Below are 24,350 nucleotides of genomic sequence, written 5' to 3'. Positions count from 1 at the left end.
ATTCATCATCATAAGCATTCATCAAGAAAAACACAGCAAATGCTGGAAAATATGAGTGTAAAGTATTAATGTAATTTTCTTATCTTTAACGTTTATATACATCTCACATCACAACGCCTCCCTTAGATTGTCAATTTAGACCTTGAAAGAAAACAACATAGTCAGTCCTCCTGAGATATAATGTGCTTGATCTTCTTTTACATACATTAGCACTGTGATATTTTATTTTATGCATTTAATATTTATGGATTCAGTTTTATTTTTTCTCTACAAGCAAGCCACAAACTGTATTTAATACCATAAAACAATCCAATCTCGACTTTTATATGAACTATTTGTCTTTGTAGCACAACCCTCATTCTTCTATTCATTGTATTTATACTAATAGTTCACCCAAAAGTGAAAATTCTTCCTCTTGTCATTTTAAACCTGTATGACTTTCTTTCTTCTGCAGAATACAAAAGTTATTTTGAAGAATGTTGGTAACCGAACAACAGCGGTACCCATTCACTTCTATTAGACACAAAACCAATGCAAGTCAATGTTGTTTGGTTACCAACATTCTTTAAAATATCTTTTGTATTCTGCAGAAGAAAGAAAGTCATACAGGTTTAAAATGACAAGAGGGCGAGTAAATGATAACAGATTTTCCCATTCAAAAGGTTGTTAACTGTTGCAAAGTCTTTGCATCTGGACAAATGTTATATTAGCATATTATTCGCATTAGCATTGTTGATAGATTCAAACTTGTTGATGGAGATTCCAGTGGATTTTGAGAAGATCCATCAATGTCTCTGCCTGTGCTGTGAATGTTTTAGTTTTGGAATGGCTTGTGTTATGGGCCACCTGTGATTGAATTGTTGTGTGAACAGTGAATAATGAGAACACATTGTGCGTTCTTTGTTACATTTGCGAGGATCACTGCAGGCTTCTGTACCATTAGTCTACATCCTCAACCATAATGGTTCTGCATAGAGTGACACACAAAAGAGTATGAGGGGAGACTATCTTCACAAACCTTTTGTCCCTCCAGAATAGTTTCCATCTCATGGCATGGGGCACTGTTGGGTCTTGAAATATACTAACTAAATGTCAGAGAATGTAGTGATATCAACTCAACTCAACTTTATTTATATAGCGCTTTTTACATATTTCATTGTTACAAAGCAGCTGTACATAAGACATATTGACTATAAGCAAAACAATTAAAGTTGTACCTGCAAAAACAAGAAAACGTTGAAAACACAGAAGACAGACATACCCACATACAAAACACTCCACACACACGTACTAACACACATAGACATAGACACACACACACACACACACACACACACACACACACACACACACACAGACTCGCACGCACACACACACGTACACAGACAAGTACGCACACACAGACACGCACGCACGCACACACACACGCTCAGTGAGAGCACACATTTAAGATAAAGGAGAGAGAAGCACACGTCAAATATAACCGACTATAAATTCCTATATGCAATATTAATTAAGTAAAACTTTAAAATTCTAAAGCAGCCCCCCCGGCCAGGCAAATAGTGCAAAAAACAGTAAGCAAATGGTGGCGAGGAACCCAAAACACTAATCGAGAAAAAAAACCTCAGGAGAACCCAGGCCCAACCAGGGGATTCCAGTTCCCCTCTGGCAAAAGCTGCTGCCTCTGCACAAGCTCCAGAGAGCTTGCACAACAAGGCTAAATAAAATAAATAAATTTACTAATAAGGTAAATTACAGTTTAAGATTATCATTCATAATCTAATAGAATTTGAAATTTTGTGGTGAAGATGTGTCAGGTGACCGCGTCCTTCTTTATCCAGCTCTATCATCTCAGCTCTTGTCAGGTCGCCGCTTCCCATTCTCCGCTCTACCATCAGGTCAGGCCATGAACTGCATCCTGCTCGCTGTGGTAACCTTGGAACAATGAGACAAGACTGGCTGAGAGTAGAGTACTGTTCTGTACTCTTTGATGCAACAAGTACATCAGTTGTGTTTTTGGTTCCGGTTGATCTAACTAATGCAGCCTAAACCCTCTGAAGATTTATATTATGGAAGAGTAGTGTATGCAAGATTAAAAAGATGCGTCTTTAGTCTAGATTTAAACTGACAGAGTGTGTCTGCCTCCCGGACAGTGCAGGGAAGACTATTCCAAAGTTTAGGCGCTAGATAGGAAAAGGATCTACCACCTGCACTTGATTTTGAAATTCTAGGTATTACCAACTGACAGGACGCCTGAGAGCGTAATGCACGTGAAGGACTGTAATACAAAAGGAGTTCATTCAAGTACTGAGGAGCTAAACCATGTAAGGCTTTATAGGTAATAAGCAAGATTTTAAAGTTAACGCGATGCTTTATAGGTAACCAGTGCAAGGTTGACAGAACCGGGCTAATATGTTCATACTTTTTTGTACGTGTAAGAACTCGAGCTGCCGCGTTTTGGACCAATTGGAGTTTTTGTAATAAGCCTGCAGGGCAACCACCTAACAGTGCATTACAGTAGTCTAGTCTTGATGTCATGAATGCATGAATTAACTTCTCTGCATCTGACATTGACAGCATATGACGTAGTTTAGATATATTCTTAAGATGGAAAAACGCAATTTTACAGGTGTTGGCGACGTGGCTCTCAAATGACAGATTACTATCGAATAGAACGCCAAGATTCTTTGCTGACGACGAGGGTTTTATGGAACATCCGTCAATAGTTAAACAGTATTCTTGGTTGTTACTTATAGCAGTTTTCGGTCCAATAAGTAACACTTCCGTTTTGTCCGAGTTCAGTAATAAAAAGTTGTTACTCATCCAGTTTTTTATATCGACTATGCATTCCATTATTCGATGGAACTGCTGTGTTTCATGAGGCTTCGAGGAAATATAAAGTTGAGTATCATCAGCATAACAGTGAAAGCTAACTCCGTGTCGCTTTATTATATCTCCTAGAGGTAGCATGTATAATGCGAAGAGCAGAGGCCCTAAGACTGAGCCCTGTGGTACACCGTACTGGACTTGCGATTTGCGTGACACCTCATTGTTTATTGCTACAAATTGAAAACGGTCGGATAAATAAGATTTAAACCATTTCAAAGCTATTCCTTTAATGCCGACGTAATTTTCGAGTCTATGTAGGAGTGTGCTGTGGTCAATGGTGTCAAATGCAGCACTAAGGTCTAGCAGCACCAATAACGAGATACAACCTTGGTCGGACGCCAATAGCAGATCATTTGTAACTCTGATCAAAGCAGTCTCTGTACTGTGACATGCTCTAAATCCAGACTGGAATTCTTCATTGATGTCATTCCTTTGGAGGAAGGAGCATAATTGAGTTGAAACTACTTTTTCCAGAACTTTAGATTTGAAAGGTAGATTCGATATAGGCCTGTAGTTCCCTAGTTCTCTAGGGTCGAGTTGGGATTTTTTGACAAGGGGCCTTATAACAGCCACCTTATATGCTTTAGGCACATGTCCTAATGTCAGAGATGAGTTAATAATACCAAGAAGAGGATCTATAATTTCTGGGAGCATCTCTTTCAGTAGATTTGTAGGTATAGGGTCTAGTATGCATGTTGTTGATTTAGATGATCTAATAATTTTAGACACCTCATCTTGATCTACGGTATAAAATAATTGCATTTTCTCCTTAAGGGCGCTGTATTTAGTTTGTTCAGCAGGTTTCACTTATGATTGCATTGTTATAATTTTTTCTCTAATATCTTGGATTTTATATGTGAAGTAGTTCATAAATTCATCACTGCTATGCTGATATACAGGATCAGAAGTCACTGACGATTTATTTTTTGTTAATTTAGCCACTGTGTTAAATAAAAACCTAGGATTGTGCTGGTTTTCTTCTTTTAGTGATGAAAAGTAGGCGGATCTAGAAGTTTTTAGGGCTTTCCTGTATTTTCGAATACTATCCTTCCATACTGTACGAAATACCTCTAATTTAGTTTTCTTAAATTTGCGCTCCATTTTTCGGGCCGCTTTCTTTAGAGCCTGAGTGTGTTCATTATACCACGGTGTGGGGCTGCCATTTTTAATCTTCTTTTAACGTAGAGGAGCAACTGTGTCTAGCGATACCGAGACGGTGGAATTAAAATTTTCAGTGGTAATGTCAAGATCTTCCACGTTATTTCTCATGCTAGCGATTTGAGACAATTCGGGCAGATTATCGAGAAACGCATCTTTGGTAGTTGAAGTTACTGTTCTACCATATTTGTAACAATGAGTTTTATTTGCAGCCGTAGGCCAGTGAAGCAAACATAATACCAGATAATGATCCGAAATGTCTTCACTCTGCTGAAGGATTTTAACATCGTCCACATTTATACCGCAAAACAGTATTAAATCTAAAGTATGATTACGAAGGTGAGTGGGTCCTGACACATGTTGACTAACGCCCATGGAGTTAAGAGTGTCTTTGAACGCCATTCCTAAGGCATCTGTAACGTTATCTACATGGATATTAAAGTCACCAACGACAAGGAGTCTATCTGCGGCCAGTACTAGTTCTGATAAGAACCTACCAAATTCTTTAATAAAATCTGTGTGGTGCCCTGGAGGCCTATATACAATAGCTAGAATCAATTTAGAAAGTGTTTTATCTTTAGTATTAGGTGTTGAAACATGAAGAACCATGACTTCAAAAGAATTATATTTAGAGTTCGACTTCTGGGAAATGCTAAGAGAGTTATTGTAAAGTGCTGCGACACCTCCCCCTCTGCCTTTTAGACGAGGCTCGTGTTTATAATAATAATCTTGGGGGACAGATTCATTTAAAGCAATATAATCATCTGGTTTTAGCCATGTTTCTGTCAAACAGAGCATGTCTATTTTATGATCTGTTATCATATCGTTAACAAAAAGTGCTTTATTAGAGAGAGATCTAATATTTAGCAATCCGAGTCGTAACAGTTGATTATCTGTATTTTGTTCATGTTTAGTTTGTTTAACGTTTATTAAATTACTTTCAAGAGGTTTACGCATTATTTTATGTTTGCTAATCCGGGGGACAGACACAGTCTCTATTTTGTGATGTTTGGGAGAACGGATTACTACATGTTGTACATTTTGTGTATTCTGCGACGTGAGACGGCAAGCAGACAGTTGGTTAAGCCATACTGTCTGCTCCCTGACCTGGGCCCCAGCGAGTCAAGTTTTAGCATTAGCATTAAGACTTTTTGCCATATTTCTAGACAGGATGGAAGTCCCAGCCCAGGAGGGATGGAGACCATCTCGTTTCAACAGGTCAGGTCTGCCCTCAAAACTCTTCCAGTTATTTATAAAAACTATATCATTCTGCAGGCACCACTCAGACAACCAGCCATTTAGTGATGATAATCTGCTATAAATCTCATCACCACGATAAGCATTGAGGGGGCCAGAGAATATTACAGTGTCTGACATCATGCTTGCGAGCTCACACACCTCTTTAATGTTATCTTTTGTGATCTCCGATTGACGGAGTCGAACATCATTTGTGCCGACGTGAATGACAATCTTACTGAATTTACGATTAGCCTTAGCCAGCACATTTAAATTTGACTTGATGTCAGGCGCTCTGGCTCCCGGTAAACATTGGACTATGGTGGCTGGTGCCTCTATGTTAACGTTCCGAACAATAGAATCACCGATAACTAGGGCACTTTCAGCAGGTTTCTCAGTCGGTGCGTCACTGAGCGGGGCAAACCTGTTCGAGACTGTAATCGGAACGGTCGAGTGATGTTTTGTCCTGCGACTACGCCGTCTCACAGTCACGAAGTTTCCCAGCTGCGGAGGATTTTCAACCGGAACCGAGCTGTGTGCGCTAATGTTGCTCGCATCCAAAGTGTTTTCTATCGTCGTTAAACTCTTACTATCCTCAGATAAAGATTGGATGCGAGACTCTAATTCTAAGATCTTCTCTGTCAGCCTAACTATTTCCCTGCATTTATCGCATATAAAACCCTCGCAGCTGACAGAGAAGGCTAAGCTAAACATATGACATGAGGTGCAAGTAACAATAATAGGAATAGAAGCCATAACTCACCGGATTTGAAGTGCAATTCCAACTTACCAAGGTTGCTCGATGAATCGTAGTATACTCGCTTAAAAAGAGAAACAGTTAGCACACAAGACAAACCAGAGGCAAGATGATATTCCACAGTGTAAACAGAAAGCAAGCTAACACGCTATTGCTATGCTAACGGCGTTAAGTTAACTATCACTTTTGGTTTAGAATCTTCAAGTAAATAACAAGAACAGGGTTATTGAGATATCAGGATAAGTTAGCAACGACAATAATAATTAACGATAATAAAATATACTAATATTAGAGCGAAGTGTAAGTGCACTGATACAAACAAGCCGCCGGCAGCAATGCAGGAAACAGGAAGCCCAAGTGCAACAGTAGGTGATTAATAATACATCAGTATATCAGTATAGAATAAGAAAATAAAATGCAAGAAGGTGTAAGGGAGGAAAGTTACTGAGGTGGAGTAAATTGTATCCTGCGCTTGGTACATTGTAACTGCATCGGGAATTCCCCGTGTTTCTCTAGCCGAACATTTGTTTCCTCTGGGACAAATATGAGATTGGTTGTGGCTGTTGTGGCATGTGCTTGGCCATGTTGACCCTGAACTGAAATGTATTCCTTTATCACGCCTACAGTATATTTAGTTAGTGGTATGGACTGATGCAAAGATTGGCAGTAGTTCAATGTATGGTTGGATCCCATCTGTAATCTAAACGAAAAACATTCTTATCAGTCAACACATTTAAATCAGTTTTATTGCTGTTATCTGTTCTGTCTGGACTTTTCCAGTTCTCTGAGATGGTTGAGAGAAATTATGCAAGAGTCTTCAGGCCTAAAGAGAGAACACAGATGCAGTCTGTCAGTCTGTCAACATATAGTCCAAATTTCAATTTTTTTAATGTAATTCTACCTGCCTCTGAAACAGAATAATGCAGCCTCAGTCACCTATGTCTCATAACAGTGTTCATGCAAACACAGACCTGGTTTTATAAATAGCCCTCGTCTAATAAATGCAGATGAAGTGGTGGGTCAGGGAGGTGAAGTATGGGGGAGCACAGAACGGATGGTTACGGGCTCAAGCAAACACGAGCACGCTCAAAGTTTGTTTTCATTGAACGACTCAAGAGTCATGTCCGAGTTGATTGGATCTCCAGCAGATCCTTGTGGTTGTTTACGTACATGTTGTTTCATTTATGAGCTGTTTACACTGGATGCACCTAGATGGTTTAAAGGAATAGTTCACCCCAAGAATGGTCCCCATTGTGTTTCCATAAGGTCCAGTCAATGGGGACCATTTTTGGGTCAACTATACCTTTAAATGTTAAAGGGATAGATCACTCAAAAATGAAGATTCTGTCATTATTTACTCACCCTCTTGTAATAACCTGTATGACTTTCTTCTGCATAACACAAAAGAAGATATTTTAAAGAATGTTTGTAACAGAACAACGGCGGTACCCATTCACTTCTATTGTATGGACACAAAACCAATGCAAGTGAATGGGTACTGCCGTTGTTCAGTTACCAACATTCTTCAACATATTATTTTTTGCAAATTTTTCATTTTTGGGTTAACTATCCCTTTAACTCACATTTTCTGTGCTAATGTTAATTTAAAAACCTTAAATTAAATTAGACAAAATATGCAGTAAACAAGCCTTCTGAGTTTTAGGGCTTTTGTCATAACATTATATTGCGCTTGTAAACTTGCACATTATTAAAAAAACAACAAGACTTTATATGATGAACAATTATATAAATATATAGCCTATATTATAAGATATATGAAAATATATCATTCTGATCGAGAGAGACACGATTCCTCTGTGAGTGAATGCAGAGCCAATCTCACCGGCGAGCTGCTGGACAGCAGATAAATATTTGAACAGAAATGAAAGAAGGAGGATTTAAGCCAAGTCCAGGGTAAAGTAAGCTTTCCAAATATTTAAGGAGTTCTACAGTGGAAACACTTCTCTAACTTCAAATAAAATGCTTGGAGAGCTTGCTCTAATAAAAGCATGGGAGGATTATTTATCTTCGGGAGAGATTGGATTAATGAGAAATAGAGAAATGAATGTGTTTGCATGTTATTCATTACCCCACAATAACTGGGCTCGGGTATCTGTCCTGGTTAGATAGCTGTCTTCTTCAGTGTTGACACAGCACCTGCGTCCACTAGGGGGTGGCCTTATGTCACAGGACAGCAAGACAAACAAGGTTTTCTTTTCAACAAATTGTACCATATGGAAAACACGGAATTGCCCTTTACATAGCGTATCGTTTATTTCTATAATCACTGCACAAACCACCATAAGAATGATTTAGTTTCTGATTTAAGTTAATAAAACACACACATTTTAGTGAAACTTTGTGCATGCACTATCGAATCAACTCAATCTGTGCATCAACACGAGGTCCTGGCGGTGAGGGTGAGGTAAAACTGTCTTCCAGCTGAGCGTACTAAAGCAACTGAAGGACCTCCACTCCGTGACCACTGACCACAGGGGTCCCAGCAATCATTATAAACTCAACAAAGCAGGCGTCCTGCGGTGGAACGTTCCGGAGTCGTGTTATCTGAGAGCATGGTGCTGGTCGGCCAGCTGACTATGACAAACACAGCAGTGCTCTCCTGCCAATGTAGGGTCAATGCCTCTTCCCTGCTTCTTATGGTTATCATAAGAATCAGAAGCAACATTCCTCCTTATATCCAGTCATCACTTTTTCATCTGTTAAAGGGTAGGGCTGTGCAAAAATATCGATACATGTAACTATCGCAGTATTTTTTTTTCGATAGTGTATCGATAGTGATACCTCTACTATCGATAATTTTTTTAATCTTGTCATATACATATGGCCAAAAGTAAGTGGAAGCGCGCATGGTGAAAAATATAAGAACACTTGGAGCTCTCAGAGCTGATGTGGGAGTGTGCTCTGGTTTTCAAAATAAGTCATTGAGTAATGAGTTATATAAAATAATGCTGTTTGTAGGCTTCGCAAGTCATGACACAAGTCACTTGGCTACTGCAGTGCATTAGACAAAAATTTTATTAAGAAAAGTAACAATGACTTTTATTGTGCTTTCACGGATGTGACACCAGCGCATTTAAAGCACGGATGAAGCAGGGGTTTTATTCTGCCCATGTTCACTGTTTTAACTGTAATCAGGGCTCGACATTAACGCTCGTCCGGGCCAAGTGAATGTTTTGTATGGGCAAAGTGAGAGAGAATTTTACTTGCCCGACCGGACAAGTAACTTGAAGAAAATAACAGTGCGACATATATGTAGAATAATAAGAATATATGCATTAGACAGAGCTGCGTGTTTGTTGTGCTTGTTTGTGTGTGACAATAATCAATGGCGCACCGCACTGAGTCCACGCGGACGCGGAATCCTGTTATTTAACGTTAAATGTCATCTGGCTGTTCTGCGTGTCTGAGTGAATTATGTGCACAGTTTAACATACAACACGAGTGATGGTCGAGGATTTATCTGTGCTGCACTGTATGAGGACATGAACACATGCACTTCATCTCTAGAGCTGCTCTGAGAGTTTATTTTACGAGCGCTTTACTGTTCGTTTGAGTGAAGCTCAAGCTATCTGCAAACAAGCGTCTTCCCGAAGTCCCGTCAAAATAAAAGTCCCGTTAAATTGAACACTCAGACAAAAAATACTGTAGTGTACTATTGAAAATTGAAGTGCCCTTGTAGTAAATTGATAAACACTGTATACTATAGTAAAGTTCAAAAACAATATAGTAGGAATTTTACTGCAGTTTACTATAGTAAATACTATAGTAACCTACAGTAATTTATGTGGACAAATATACCACTATTGTATAGTAAAAAAGGAAAAACACAGAACTTAGAAATATTAAAACAAATTTAGGTAATCTAAAAATGATATGGCCCTAATTTATCCATCTGTATGTAACATTAATGTCTTTTGTCAGTTATCTGCTTATTCATGTTGAACTACACTTGCACATTTCTGCCTGTGCTACCAAACTTTGAACCTCTCTAGCACCACTATTATGTGCAAAAAAAGTTAATTTACTGCCTTAACACTAATAATAATTACTGCTTGCCATTGTTTTATAGCAGTCACGGAGAGTAGGCCTATAACCAAATTCAGGCGGCCAAAGCGGACACTAGTTAAAATGCTTAGAAGCAAACGTGACCAATCTAAATCTGAAACAATTATATTGATTATATTATATTATAATTCAAATGAAATATCATTTTTCTATCTTTGGACAAGTAATTTTTGTACTCGGACAAGTGAATGTCAAATTTACTTGTCCGAAGGACAACCACATGACAATGCTTAATGTCAAGCCCTGTGTAATGCACCACAACAGCCAAGTGACTTGCGTGAGCCACCTTATTCCCCTGTGCTACCCACTTGAGGGGCACAATCTACAGTTTGAGAACCCAAACCTCTGATCTAAAGGTCCATGCATCGCACATCATGGCCACTCTGCAGAGGTAAGGGATGTTTTTACACTTATTCTTACAGAAAACCCTAGGTGGTGGACAGCATGTTGTATTTCTAGCTCTACTTTTTACATTTTCTATTTAAAGTATTGCAATACAGTATATCGCAAATGTGTATCGTATCGAAATACATAGCAATATATTGTATCGTGACCCATCTATCGTGATATGTATCGTATTGGGAGGCACTTGCCAATACACAGCCCTATTAAAGGGATAGTTCGCCCAAAAATCATCACTTATTGGCCCTAGTGTTGTTAAAAACCTATTTATGACTCTTTCTTCTGTGGAACCAAAAAAATGATATTTTCAGAAATGTTTCAGTAGTTTTTAATCGTACAATGGAAGTAAATGGGGTCCAGTGATGTTTGCTTATGTTCTTCATAATTTAACCAAAGAAGAAAAGTTTTGGAATGACATAAGGGTAAGTATGTGATTAAGTAATTTTTTTTATTTATACTATACATATAGTATATACTAATGCATATTACAGTGAATCTCAATCCTTTTGACCCCCCATTATCCGTTTCTACCCAAGATCATGTGTATACGTTATGTTAAAAATATATATATTTTTCACCTTATTTTAATACTTGTATGTCTTATTCAAAATGCTGTCTGATTTTATGTCATGTCATCTTGAGGCCCCTTTGAAAGTTTGTTGAGACCCCTTGGTGGGCCCTGGCGCCCTGAATAAGGGACATGCCCTTACCATACTTTTTCTCTCTTTCTGGGTGTTTTTGACATACTTAAGACTGTAGATGTGGACAGTCATAGTTGAGTGTTCAGTTCAGTTAAATTTTTTGACTCATGATCCAGACAATAGGGTATATGGTGAACGTCACATGACCAAACTCGGAAACAGGTTTTGTTACATCTGCTTGTTGGAGAAAGTCTTAACAGCACTATGAAATAACAGCGGTATCTACTGATTTTTGAGGTAATCGGGTAATTTAGCTAGTTGTTTTCATTTTTGGCTTTTTTTCTATTTTTATATTCAGTAAGAAGAAGAAAAACAAAGAACATTTATATTTCAGTCAGCACATATTATGGACATCAAATTAAGCTCATCTTTGCTTTCTTTTTGCCATTTTGAGAAAAACATGTGACATTTTTTTGCTGCAGGGAGTTTACATTGAGGTTTTTTTAAAGAGCTACTTCTAGTGTTTTCAAAATATAGCATTGTAGTATGATTAATTTAACATCTAAGACTAACACTTACAATATATACAGAGTAATATAAGTTCAAAAGTTGTAATCAGACTGACAACTCCAGGACCCCCCAGTGTTCATCTCCTTCAGAAACAGGAAGGGCCATTCTCATCAGTTCCAGCCTCTCCTTCCCTACCACCTCTCATCTTACATCTCTCTATCTTTACCATCTTTCCACAACATTGTCAGAAAAGGCGGATGTCACTTCTTCAGAAGACTAACGTAAAAGCTTTTGAGTGGGGGTGGTGTTCATCTGTGTTGTTGTTGTTGGTCTTACACTAGTGCTGTGCTCTGCTCAGTGTCCTGTGTTCTTTCAAGCGTTGACCGATGAGAGGGGAAGTGACCCTGTTGTCGACGGCTATGCTGGTGCTGGTTGCTCAGCTGGAGTCTAGATCTGTCCACCTGGTAAGGGCAGGGGGCATTGGGGAAAAGGTCAATGATGATGTTCTCCGAACAGTTTCCTGTGCTCTTTAACATCTGCTGCTCACTGGGGTTACATCACTCAGGGTCATCTGCAGCTGTCAACCCCAGCACATCAGCTTCCCCAATGTGCCCGAATCCTGCTCCCAACCCCTTCCTGCCGGCCCCACACTGCTCCGTACGCCCCAACTGCGGAGATAAACTGTGGCGAGTCCGATTACCCAGAATCCCCACTCCTCTGAAGCAGCCCATTCACAGGCCCCTGGATAGCGATAAGAGAATGAATCACAGCACTGTTCTTAGAGCTTTGTTGAAGCCGCCGGGCTCCATCTAAGAGGCTGTCTTTGTGTGTTGAGGCTTCAGCTGTGTGTATGTGTCCATGTGCTAGCATGTGTGTGCATTGAAGGACTTTTTTTGGTGGCCACAGATGAGATGAGTGACTCTTGAAACTTGTCTTTAATATATATAAGAATCACCATTCCTTTTTGGATTTCTTTTAGTCATTATGGGATTTTCTGAGCCAGGTCAGATGACTGATGTTCACATGAGTCTGATAAGGCCATATATCCATAAATACATAGGCCATAGATCATAAAAGCCATGAGGATTTTCATTCTGCCGGGCTGGCGTGGCTAGCACCTCACGCAAAGCTATCCATGGGTCATTCAACCGCTTGCGTATATAATTACATTGCACACACACTCTAGAAAAGTAAATACCAAATAGGCAAATGATACAGTACGACATAGTCTCCACATAGAACAGGAACACATATTGAGTAACATTACCATTTTGGTTAACATATTTAAATATACCGGGTTGTCTTGACCACGCAAAACAAACACGACCAATTGTTTGCCACAATCTGTGGTGAGCTAAGTAAAGGTCACAGTAGGTACGGGGTCTAGACAGACTTTCAGTTTCGCTGTGTCACTCCATATTTAGCATAATGTTTTACGAGCCACTGTTGGGACCGCAGGTTTGTGCAACCATAAACCAGGGACCTGCATGTCACTCTCAAATGTTCACTTGGCAGCGAGGTACGGTTTGCGGATGGATGGAAACTCTATTTACAGATGCTCTGTCAGGCCAGGCCATATTCTGAATGCTGGATTTCCCCTCTTGCACTGGATTGCTGTTTATAATCAAGTAATTCTTCCAAAGGGTTGGAGTCACTCTCTGGCATCTGGTCATAATAGTTCCATTCAAGTTTTAATCTTCGGTTGCTTCACTTTATTATATAAACTTGTACTGTGATCTTTCACTCACGGTTTTTGTTGTTCTTTGCAAGTTTACGTGTTTGTTCACTTTCTTGTAAAAAAATCTGAACTATGATTCAGCTAGTCATTTTGAGTCACTTGTCATAAAACTTAATGGCAGGTTTCAGTGAAATGAGATTCCACACCCAGTCTCACCTGAGTCCTAAAGGCAAGCAGGGTTACTCACCTATTTTCTATCTCTACAGATGAACAGTAAATCACATAGAAATGTAGACCGTCCAGATATTTTTATGAGAATGTTCATATTGTACATATTGGTCATATTATCTCTGCAGTTTTTTTTGCAGTTTTATTTTTAATTTAACTGTTAGAATTTTATTTCATTTTATTTGTACATTTATGCAGTTTGAAATCTCTATATTAAACTCTGTATTCTTTTTCTCAGGATAAAAATCAGCAAGGCACGAGACTTTAGCAGAAGTCAGCAGCTGACAGCTATGCTCAGTGGTTAGAGCATGGCGCTAGCAACCCCAAAGTCATGGGTTCGATCCCAGGGATTGCACGTCCTCAGAATCCAATATATAGTATCATGTAATGTAAGTCGCTTTGGATAAAAGCGTCTGCCAAATGCATAAATGTAAATGTGAGTCTCCATTTAAAGGTCCAGTGTATGAAATTTAGCGGCATCTAGCGGTGAGGTTGTGAATTGCGACCAACGGCTCACTCCACCGCTCGCCCCTCTCTTTCAAAGCACTACGGTGGCTGATACAGGGCTATGATGTTGTCACGTTTTCGCCTCTTTGACAAAGAAGATAACGTTTTTACGAAACATGCTCTGTAGTAGGGTTGCACGGTGTACCGGTGCTACGGTAGCATCGTGATGCTAAAGCTTCAAAATACCCGCGATGCCTCTCTATTTTTGAAATGGTAGTATCGTAGTTAATGTTGCATATGCGCATTAATATTTATTTGAACACTTACATCTGCCTTTTTGCGGTGTTTATCTCCTAAATGAATGTGTGTTTTGAATGTCTCGGGAGAGTTGATGATTCAAATTGGCGATTTGAACGAGTTGGTTAAATGATTCACTAACTCAGTGGAAAATTGACGCCACCTACTGGCCGTTTTAGTTCTGCATTTAAAGTAAGCCTAATATTTCCCTTTATAAAGACTGCTGTATCAATTAAATTTGTCCAACATTTGAATTAGTTCCTACCTGAAAAATGATCTAGTGTACTTCAGTATTTACTACAGTAAACTACTAAAACTCATAGATACTAGTGTTTTTGAGTCTTATCATAGTAAATATTTAAGTATACTACAGTATTTATAGTATTTACAAATGACTAAATGTAAATGTATTTGCTACAATTTATCCAATTACTACAGTTAATACAAGAACATATTCTAGTGCAAAGTATAATACAGTTTACTATAGTAAATACAAAATGTTTAATCTAAATCTGTGTTTTTTGTATAGATTTGAATTATATGGCACAGCATCGTGATACTACTTGGTATCGAGATACTTCAGCTGGTATAGTATCGTAAGACATGTTTATGGTACCGTGACAACCCTACTCTGTAGAGCAGTTTGTCCTTTAGGGCTACTGTAGAAACAACATGGTGAATTCCAAGGGGGACCCGCGGTGTATGTAGATAGAAATAGCTCATTCTAATGTAATAAAAACATAACCCTTCATTATGTAAGGTCATCTGGAGAATATATATATTTTATTGCATTTCTGTCAATAGATCCTCAAAAAATTACACACTGGACCTTTAATCTCCATTTAAAATATCAGTGTTACCTTGGAAATGCAATTGAGATTTCAGATTTTTTTCATCTAAACAGACTGATGTTATGAATCCCATTGCTGCCTTAACTATTACAGCAGACACAACAAACCTGATGACAGATCAGCATAAAAACAGGAATTTCTTTTCCTGCATGAGTCCTGTGCCACAGATCGGCAAAGTCCGCTTTGGAAAATAGTTTCCATAAGATGGCTCCCATGGGTTTATAAATACAGCACATACTGAGTGAGTTACTCATTATATCCTCCATGAAAAATCATCTCTGACTTGTTTGGAGAGAAGTTGTGTGGGGGTAACAGAATATTGTAAATCGTGCTAACTTGTACCATCTGTAGCTATCCCTCTCACTCTCAGCTTTTGTAAACCTTGTGTTATTTTTGGTCTGGACCGTGGCGCTGAAAGACATATGGATATCGGCGGTGAAGATTAATTCTATTGGTGTTTTCCCCTTTGAGATGTGTTTAATTTGAGACGTCATGGACATTAAATACATATTTTAACAGCATCTGTGACATTGTGCAGATACTTTTGGAAGATTAGATCTGCAGTAACTCTTAACATAAACACACAAAATATACAACAAAGCGTGAAATGAGAGGAAATGAATCAGGTACACAGAAACACAGAAGTCTGGAAACGTAAGGTTGAAGTTATACGAGCTGTTAGCTATATTTGTATCACACAATGATGTGGCAGAAATGCACGGGCTGGAGAATCTTCTCTCCAGATGTGTTCCATCACAGAATATGTCCTCTCCTCTGACCCGATTGGCCTCTAACTCCCTCTGATGCCGCAGGCCATATAAACGCCTACTCTCATAAATATTATTTCAAAATGGGATTTAATAACCTGCCCATGACACACTCTCTCCTCTTGAGATCCATCAGTGGACATCAGAGAATTCTGTAGAGGAAAGAAGAACAGAGCCACAGATATATCAATGTATCGAGTCATTTTTAACATCGGCTACGGCATCAATAAAAAGAACAAATAAGTAAATTTATAAAGTAATCAGTATAGGTTATGTTAAACAACTACATATCCTTTTACGGACACTTAGTTTAAAGGTGCTGTGTGTGATTTCTTGGAGGGTCTATTGACAGAAATGCATTATAATATACATAACTATGTGTTCAGATGTGTCTTTAAAGAACTTACATATAGGTAAGTGTCATGTTTTTATTACCTTTGAATGAGCTATCTCCAGTGCTTAATTTGTCAATTCCGAGGTGCCGGAATAAGGGGGCTTGGCAAATCCGGCAAGTTAGTGGGGTGGGGAGAAGTAACAGAATGTGCAATCTCTGATGGTTTATTATCTAACTATTTAGATGAATTGAAAATGCGCATAAAAAAGCCTAAATGCAAACGGACATGCGAAGATAATCTCAGAATTATCAAAGAAATTGAACGTGATTTTATCTTGAGTTTAATGTTAAACTTAAATTACACCTGCGGGTGCAGGTGGAGGTTGCCGTGTATAACGTTAGGTATATTAAGCATTTAATCATCCGTTAACCGTATTTCATCAGTTCTTCTGCGTCTCTTCACAGCATTTGTCCAACAACACAAATCTCTCTCTCTGAAGTGTCCATCACGACAAGTTCCCTTCAATATATAATGCAAAACATGCGACGCGAATAAATATACGCGGAATATTTGACAATTAAGATTAACAAAACGAAAGGGAAAAAACGGTGACAATATGCTGCTGAGTTTGGTTCAGTTTGTGAGGCGCTGCACTCCACAAATAGGAGATGACAGAGCGCATCCTGTAAGTTTTCTTTATTTTGCAAAAACACAATGCTCTGTTTTTAGTGCAAGTGTGTACACGACTAGCTAAAAGTAGGCTAGTTAACTTTGTAGTGTAACTTTTGACCATAAATCATCACAGAGTTTTTTTACATTGTTTCTACCGTAACAGATCAAGTGATTGTGCCGGCACCTTATGCGCACACAATATTCCAGCAACTTGACAGCCTGTTCATTATCAAAATAAAATAGTTATTGCCATTATAATTATTATACGGGCTTTTAATTAAATATATGGACGCAACAGGTCAGCAGGAACGTTTTCCATTAGCGCTTGAGGAGCGGGATCTGCCAAATGAGCTGCCGGTTTGTTCCGGCACAAATTTAGCCCTGGCTATTTCTATCTACATACACCGCAGGTCCCCTTGCATGGAATTCGCCATGTTGTTTCTACATTAGCCCTAAACGGAGAAACTGCTCTATGGAGCGTTTCATAAATAAGTTATCTCCTTCGGCAAAAAAGCGAAAACGTGAAGACATCTTAGTCCTTGGTGCTTCAAAAGGAATGGTGGAGGGGTGGAATGAGCCGTTGGTTGCAGTTCGCAATCTCACCACTACATGCTGCTAAATGTTTTACACTGGACCTTTAAAGCAACATACGTGCAGATTTAAGTATTTTTAGATAGTATTTTTGTGAGATTTGTCCTTAGCATTACAGTGCACTTTGCTCTATAGTTGAGCTACAAACATGCTTAGGTCCTGCTGTCGTTTTATAAATTTAGAAAGCTGAAGATTAAAAACAAACTTGAAGCGTGTTTGTAGACAGACTGTAGACATCTGGATTTCCCTTTACATCACCAAAAAAAAGGTTACGCCCCATCGGCATTGAACCATCAAATATCTAACGCTTTCTCTCTTTTTCTTTTTGCTCTTTTTTCCCTCTACCTTTGTCTTTCCTTCCAAGAGTTCATTCTTCACACAGTAACACATTAAACTGACAGGCCTTAAAATGGAGGCAGACGCAGGGAGCTCTGCTATCCTCACACTGTGCGTGCTGACTGAGAAAATGATGAAGTCCAGGCCTCTGAAAAAGACTCACATAGGCAATCCAAGCAGGGGAGGGTTGTGACCCACAGCCTGCCTAATCTCCAGCTGAATTATCCAGAAGAAATATGTTAGAGCGCTGCGTGTGTGGTGTGTGCGTGTGCGTGTGCGTGTGTGTGTGTGTGTGTGTGTGTGTGTGTGTGTGTGTGTGTGTATGTGTGTGTGTGTGCGTGTGTGTGTTTGGAGCAGGAAAAGAAGGGGGCAGGTCAGTGGAAATAAGTTATGTAACCGACTCGAGGGACACAGAGGAAAAGAAGGTCATAGGAGGAGCCAACAGGGCAGCAGAAGAATGGAAATGGGAAGAAAACTAAACACAGAGCTCCTGTGACATCTAAACATGGCTTTATTCGACACATTAGCCCTAAAAAACGTCAATCAATGGATTGAATCCGTGCAAATTTTCCCCCTCCGGCTATTGTGTACCAAAGCTGTTCAATTCGGAAAAGAAAAGGTCCACGCAGCCACCAGCGTAGCAAAATGAGCACAATGTTCCTGTTTACAAAGAGCTCCTTAGAAAGCAAATTGATTTCTCACACTCTTTATGGGTTTATGCTTTATCCATGTTCTTGGCAACTGGGTGTGCATGCTCCAACCTCTTTTTCGATTTATTTAAGAAGCAATTCAGGCCGGTATTCATCCTTCCACCCGTGTACCTCACAAGCTCTCCATCTCTTAGAAAAAGCAAAAGGCTTTCATAAGAGCCGTGCAGCTGTTTGTCTGCATAAGACTGCACATCAAAAGAGTCTTTTCTCTAGTTGAGGGGAGAGCGGAGCATGCAGGGGTTTGGGGCTACATTCCACTAGATCATTGTTCCCAGAATGCACCTTTATCTTCTACTTGGGGGAGCCAAAGGAAAGAGGGTTTTAATCACCGCAAAGCCTTTTCAGTAAAATATTGTAAGAGCTTGCGTGCACATGGGGGAGAGAAAGAGACGAGGGAGAATTAGTTTCGTTCTTTTTTTCGTTTTTACATTCAGGTACCATAGCCATCATTACTCAGAGCAGTAACAGTGGTGGTAATAGCTGGTAAGCAGCAGTGGTTTAGACCTTGAGCTTGATGCTTATGTTAAGAAACCTCATAAGTGACTTAATGAGCAGCTGTGCTTTTAAACCGAGTGAGAAAACACACCCGTGTGTTCTCTGGATGTTGTGCGTGTACGATGTAACATCACGTACACCTGTGACATGACCACGACGTGTCATGTGAACTGCTGGTAAATGCTGCGTCTGCATGGTTTGCTATGAACATGAACTTCACAGCGGAAAAGACATAAACAAGTGTGTTCCAGCGTGTTAGTGAGGACTTAACGTTGCATTTCATGTCATTCAAAATCTGTGTATGACTCTTTCTTCTGTGGAACACAAACTGTATTTTGAAAAATGTCTCAAGTGGTTTTGTGTCCAAAGACTTGCAATAATACCAAGCATTATGTATTCTATAATACAATAATTTTCATGTATACGTGATTATATAAATCTTTCATATGTATAAATAAATATCAATGGAATCTGATGGGAATTCGTACCTATTTCACGAGGTGGCTCTTTCGTGTTAATTAGTGCGATCTCATTCGGATGTTTTATTATGATTTTGCGTGATGTTAGGTTTAGAGACGGGGTTAGGGTGGGCCTTTATCGTCGCTTTGCCTTGCCACCTCATAAAATGCGTGCGTTTTGCAAAATGTGTTGTTGCGCCTATGATTTTAGGGCTTTGGGGTGAGGTAAGGGGTGACGTAAAATATGTAAGACTTCCCAAATGTACTGTATATACACACGCAGTCTGTATACATTATATTGTGTATAAGTGACTCAAAAGAGGAGGGTAATTCGTGTCCATGAACACGAATCGATAGATTTGAAATTTTGTAACTATGTCACGAACTGCCGTTAAACTGGGTTCTGTATGCTTACCATTGCAAATCAGGGCAAATCTCAATAACAGTTTTTTCCTCCGTTTTCTTTGCAGCTTTAGGAGATTGTAACTGAATAGCAGGTGAAATGTCATCAAGTAATTTGAACATTTCACTATGTATTTGAGTATTTAAAAAACATGTTCCTATTAACCATACCGGTACACACACACACACATGCACGCACACGCACACACACATACACGCACGCACGCACGCACGCACGCACACACACACACACACACACACACACACACATATCATCTTCCTAGTAAATCACTTATAAAAGTGTCATATTGGGCCTGTTTGACCGGTCTTTGTCACCGCTCACAGTAATAAAAAAATACACAATTAATTTTTCTTTTAACAAACACAGTGTTCACAACATCTCATGCCAACAGTTTAGATCTTTATTTGTGTTTGTTTGTGGGGGGGGGCAAGTCTCAGCTGGTTGGAGTGTGACTGATAAAAGCAGGTGTGTGCACGTCTGTTGCATTAGGATCAGTCGCAGAAATCTTTCAACATACTGCGTGTGATTTCAATTCCAACCAATCTCAGCTGTTGCAGGGCAGCTCCGAGCAGGGGCCCAGCCTTTAAAATCCAGTGACTGTTTGTTGCATATGTACATAGAGGTTAGTTAAAGCTATGACACGTGCTGGTTGTCTAGGGTACATTTGATGGCCCACTTTAAGAATTTGTCCTTTTCAAAGTTTCTACGTATTTTCTTGTGAACTCCAGTGTTCCTCAGTTAAAGTGATAGTTTACCAAAAAAAAATTCTGTCATAATTTACTCACCCTCTTGTATGACTGTATTCCACAGAACACCAAAGAAGATATTTTGAAGAATGTTGTTATCCGAACAGCGACGGCACCCATTTACTTGCATTGGTTTTGTGTCCATACAATAGAAGTGAACTAAAGCCACCGCTGTTCGGTTAAAATTCTTCAAAATATCTTCTTTTGTGTTCTGCAGAAGAAAGTCATACAGGTTTGAAATGACAAGAGGGTGAGTAAATGATGACAGAATTGTCATCTTTGGGTGAACTTTCACTTTAAGAAGTATATTGGGGTTCCCTCATGTTTACATGTGCCCACATTGATAAATAGCACTCAGGAGACAGTATGTATTTCTTTTTAAAGTCTTGTATAATTGTAATGGTCAATATGACCTTATTGGTTCCGAAAGAAGGAAAATAGTCAAATATGTTCTTGTGAAACTTCAATCTGGCAGATTTAAACAATGTTTTTGTAGCACGCCAATAACCTGCCAAACATGCAACGTGAAGCTTCTATTTATTGCCCTCTAGCGCTGTAAAGCCTCTCATATTCAGTTAGATGCTCGATAGTATGAAATGTTCTCCACGCCTCTAAAGAATGTGTCAGTTATTTGACATCTGTTCTTGTATGTAAACTGAAGTGTGTTGTGATCATTGTATCTCCCGCATGTGACGTGGGAAATTCTTTATGAAACGTTCACTAAAATTCACATAGATTACATGTTCAAGCATGTTGTACATTCAGGAACCTGTTTTACTCTGACGTCTTTATTGTTATGGTTTCCTGCCACCACCTGGGAGGAAAACTGATGCCGTTTAAGACAGTTACTTGTCAGATTCATGCCTGTTTGTTTACTTTGGCAAACAATGTAAATTCACATGAGGTTTATCTGTTGATGAATTTAGTGCTTAGTGTTTGAATCTAGTTTCAAGCATGGATTGTGATGTTTGTAAAATTCGCTGTGACAAATCAAAAGCAATTTCATCTCTCTTGAGTGGGTTGAATGTTCATAAAGCCGCGACGGACTTTCATGTTTGCTTGTAGATAGCTCTGGCATTTCAGTCTGCTCCAGACCAGAGGACCTCATAGTGGATTTATATCAGGGTGCTTTTGATGCTTTATTGGGCTGCAGACCTGTCCAGATGGGCCTTGTAAAGAGACCCCAACAAACCCACACACCTCCTGCCTGGTCAATCTCCATAAACCACCAAATGAGATTCACGACACAGGCAGCAGCAATGGCGGGAAAATAAACCCAGAACGCAGACCACAAAAGCCTTGACCGTCCGTCCCCGCCCCCACCACCAAACTGGACAGCAGGAGATGGAACAGGAGGCAAGAGAAAGCGAGCTGTAAATACCCGCATGTCTGTCTCCATGACAGCCTGTGGAACATTCAAGGACAATCCCATGAGGCTTCATTGCCAAGGCCTGGTGCACCCAATTGGCATTGTGGGCTGCTGGTGTGCCTGCTCTTAGCTGAGCTATCGAGAGAACAGAGAATCGAAAACTAATAAAGTTTACTGTGACTGCAGTATACTACACAAGTGCGATTTACAGTTTTTACTGTACTCTGCTTTGGGTTTGACTGTACTGTGCTCTGTACTGTATTTTTTAGTGAAGCTTGGATGATTAGTTTTCAATCATAAAAGTTTTGTTATCATTTACCAAGGTTATTATAGATTACCTAAACTATTCAAATATTTATGTGTATTGAAATTAAATTAAAATATTGCCCTAAATATTATTTGAGAAACTTAAACTTAAAATACAAAAAGCACATAACAAATTGCAAAAAATAAACTACAATTAACCTAAAAACTAAAAACAACAAAACTATAATAACTGTCATTTACTCACCCTCATGTCATTTGAAACGAGCATTTCTTTCTTTGCTTATCATTTTTCATCTATTCCAATCATTTCCAATCCGTAAAAAAATGACAATTGGATATTTACAGTAAACAACTTTGTGCATTCTATTAGCTGTCATGACACTTCATGAAATGAAAAAAAAAAACTCTGTTACAGTGGCACTACACTTCTGAATGTAAAGTACATTCAGATTCGGAAACATTTAGTTTGTACAGTTTTACTATAAATCATGCATTGTATCGTTGCTGTCCTTCTAGAACCTTGTATCGCTATATTTTGTGATTTTTATTGTTTGCCATCAAAAACAGCGAATACGGACATACAAGGTTTCTGAAGGACAACGACCTATGCAGTTCCTAACATATTTGGCCAATATCTCATTTTATGATATAACATTTGACACTTGGTGATGTCTGGGACCCTGATTCCTGCGTGATGATGAGTTAGCAACTGCAAAACGTACCATATAAACATTATATACTATACAGTATATATATATAAAATATATTACATAGCTCAGCAAATCCCAGGCGGGAAAATAGATGCAGGAGAGCTGAGATCTTAATTCCGTCAGGGAACGCATTCAGTGGAAATGTTAATGACAGTTTTGTCATGCAGTTCATTACCGAACCCGTGACTCTTCCAGGCCCTCTCTCGGATGGAAAGAGAGGGAAGGTCTTTAAGCTTGAAAGAGGGAAGAAAAAAGGAACCTTTTTGAGAGCGGGCACAAAAGACACAGGGACGTTCTGAATGTGGTGGCTGCCAAGCGCTGGGAATTCATGATTGGGTTTTCTTCGTCCTCATTGGCAGTGGTTCTTGCTTGAAAAGAAGGTCGAGGGGGTAATTTTGCTTGAAGCGACAGATTGCAGATGTCTGTATTGGAGTCTTTGAAAGTGTGCTCCCTCCTCTCCTGCACCCCCGGGAGAAAAGCTCCATACAGTAGACTGTTCTTTACTCATTCTATCACAAGAGCTCAGGAGGACCAGACACTTCTAAAAGAGTTACCCTTGAAAATCTTCTGAGATGTTGTTGGCCTTCCCAACACGATGTGGGTTTTTAAATTACATATTCATGTTTTTTTATTAACGTGTATACTTATACACACTATACATGACTATTTTATTGATATTTAAAAGATATATGATTCCTTCTGCTCTGTTTGGTTTTGAGTGGTTCTCAAGTCTGTTTGTATGGCACATGTCAAGTGCTGACAGTCCAACCTAGATAGAAGAACTGGAACACAGATCACAGTTGACCTTTGTCCTTCTTACATACACAGACACACGCGCACACACACACACACACACACACACACACACACACACACACACACGCACACACACACGCACACACACACACACGCACACACACGCGCACGCACACGCACACACACACAGAAATTAACACCCGTCACTTTTATGGAAGTTTGTGTAAGCCAAACCTGTACAGAGTTGGCGTAAACACTTAACTTGTGAGTCATCATGATATCCCTGCTGCCTTTCTGAAACCTCGTATCTCCATATTTCGTGATTTTTATTTTTGCCATTAAATATTATGATTAGTTTATCTAACTGATATAAAGTCTTAAAAAAGTGCTTGTCAACTTTGACAACACAGTATTTAATCATGAATTAAAACGGTGAAAACTGTGAATTTGGACATCCGAGGTTTCAGAAGGACAGAAAGCACACAGGTTTGGGGCATTTTTGACTATACCAGAGGTATTCAATTAAAGTTCCAA

At 39.2% G+C, this 24,350-nt stretch overlaps 1 long non-coding RNA gene across 1 annotated transcript in view; it reads right to left on the bottom strand.

Moving 5' to 3' along the window:
- Positions 1-15,647: 15,647 nt before the first annotated feature.
- Positions 15,648-24,350, bottom strand: part of LOC130568836 (uncharacterized) — a 17,014-nt gene continuing 8,311 nt past the window's right edge. Inside the window, exon 3 of the long non-coding RNA XR_008964758.1 lies at positions 15,648-16,099. This is a non-coding gene — a long non-coding RNA (uncharacterized LOC130568836). The remainder of the gene's footprint in view (positions 16,100-24,350) is intronic.

This window comes from Triplophysa rosa, linkage group LG18 (assembly GCF_024868665.1).
Source record: "Triplophysa rosa linkage group LG18, Trosa_1v2, whole genome shotgun sequence".
In the NCBI taxonomy this organism is placed as follows: domain Eukaryota; kingdom Metazoa; phylum Chordata; class Actinopteri; order Cypriniformes; family Nemacheilidae; genus Triplophysa; species Triplophysa rosa.
The sequence above is the reverse complement of the archived record's forward strand: the minus strand, read 5'-3'. Positions and strand labels throughout refer to the sequence as shown.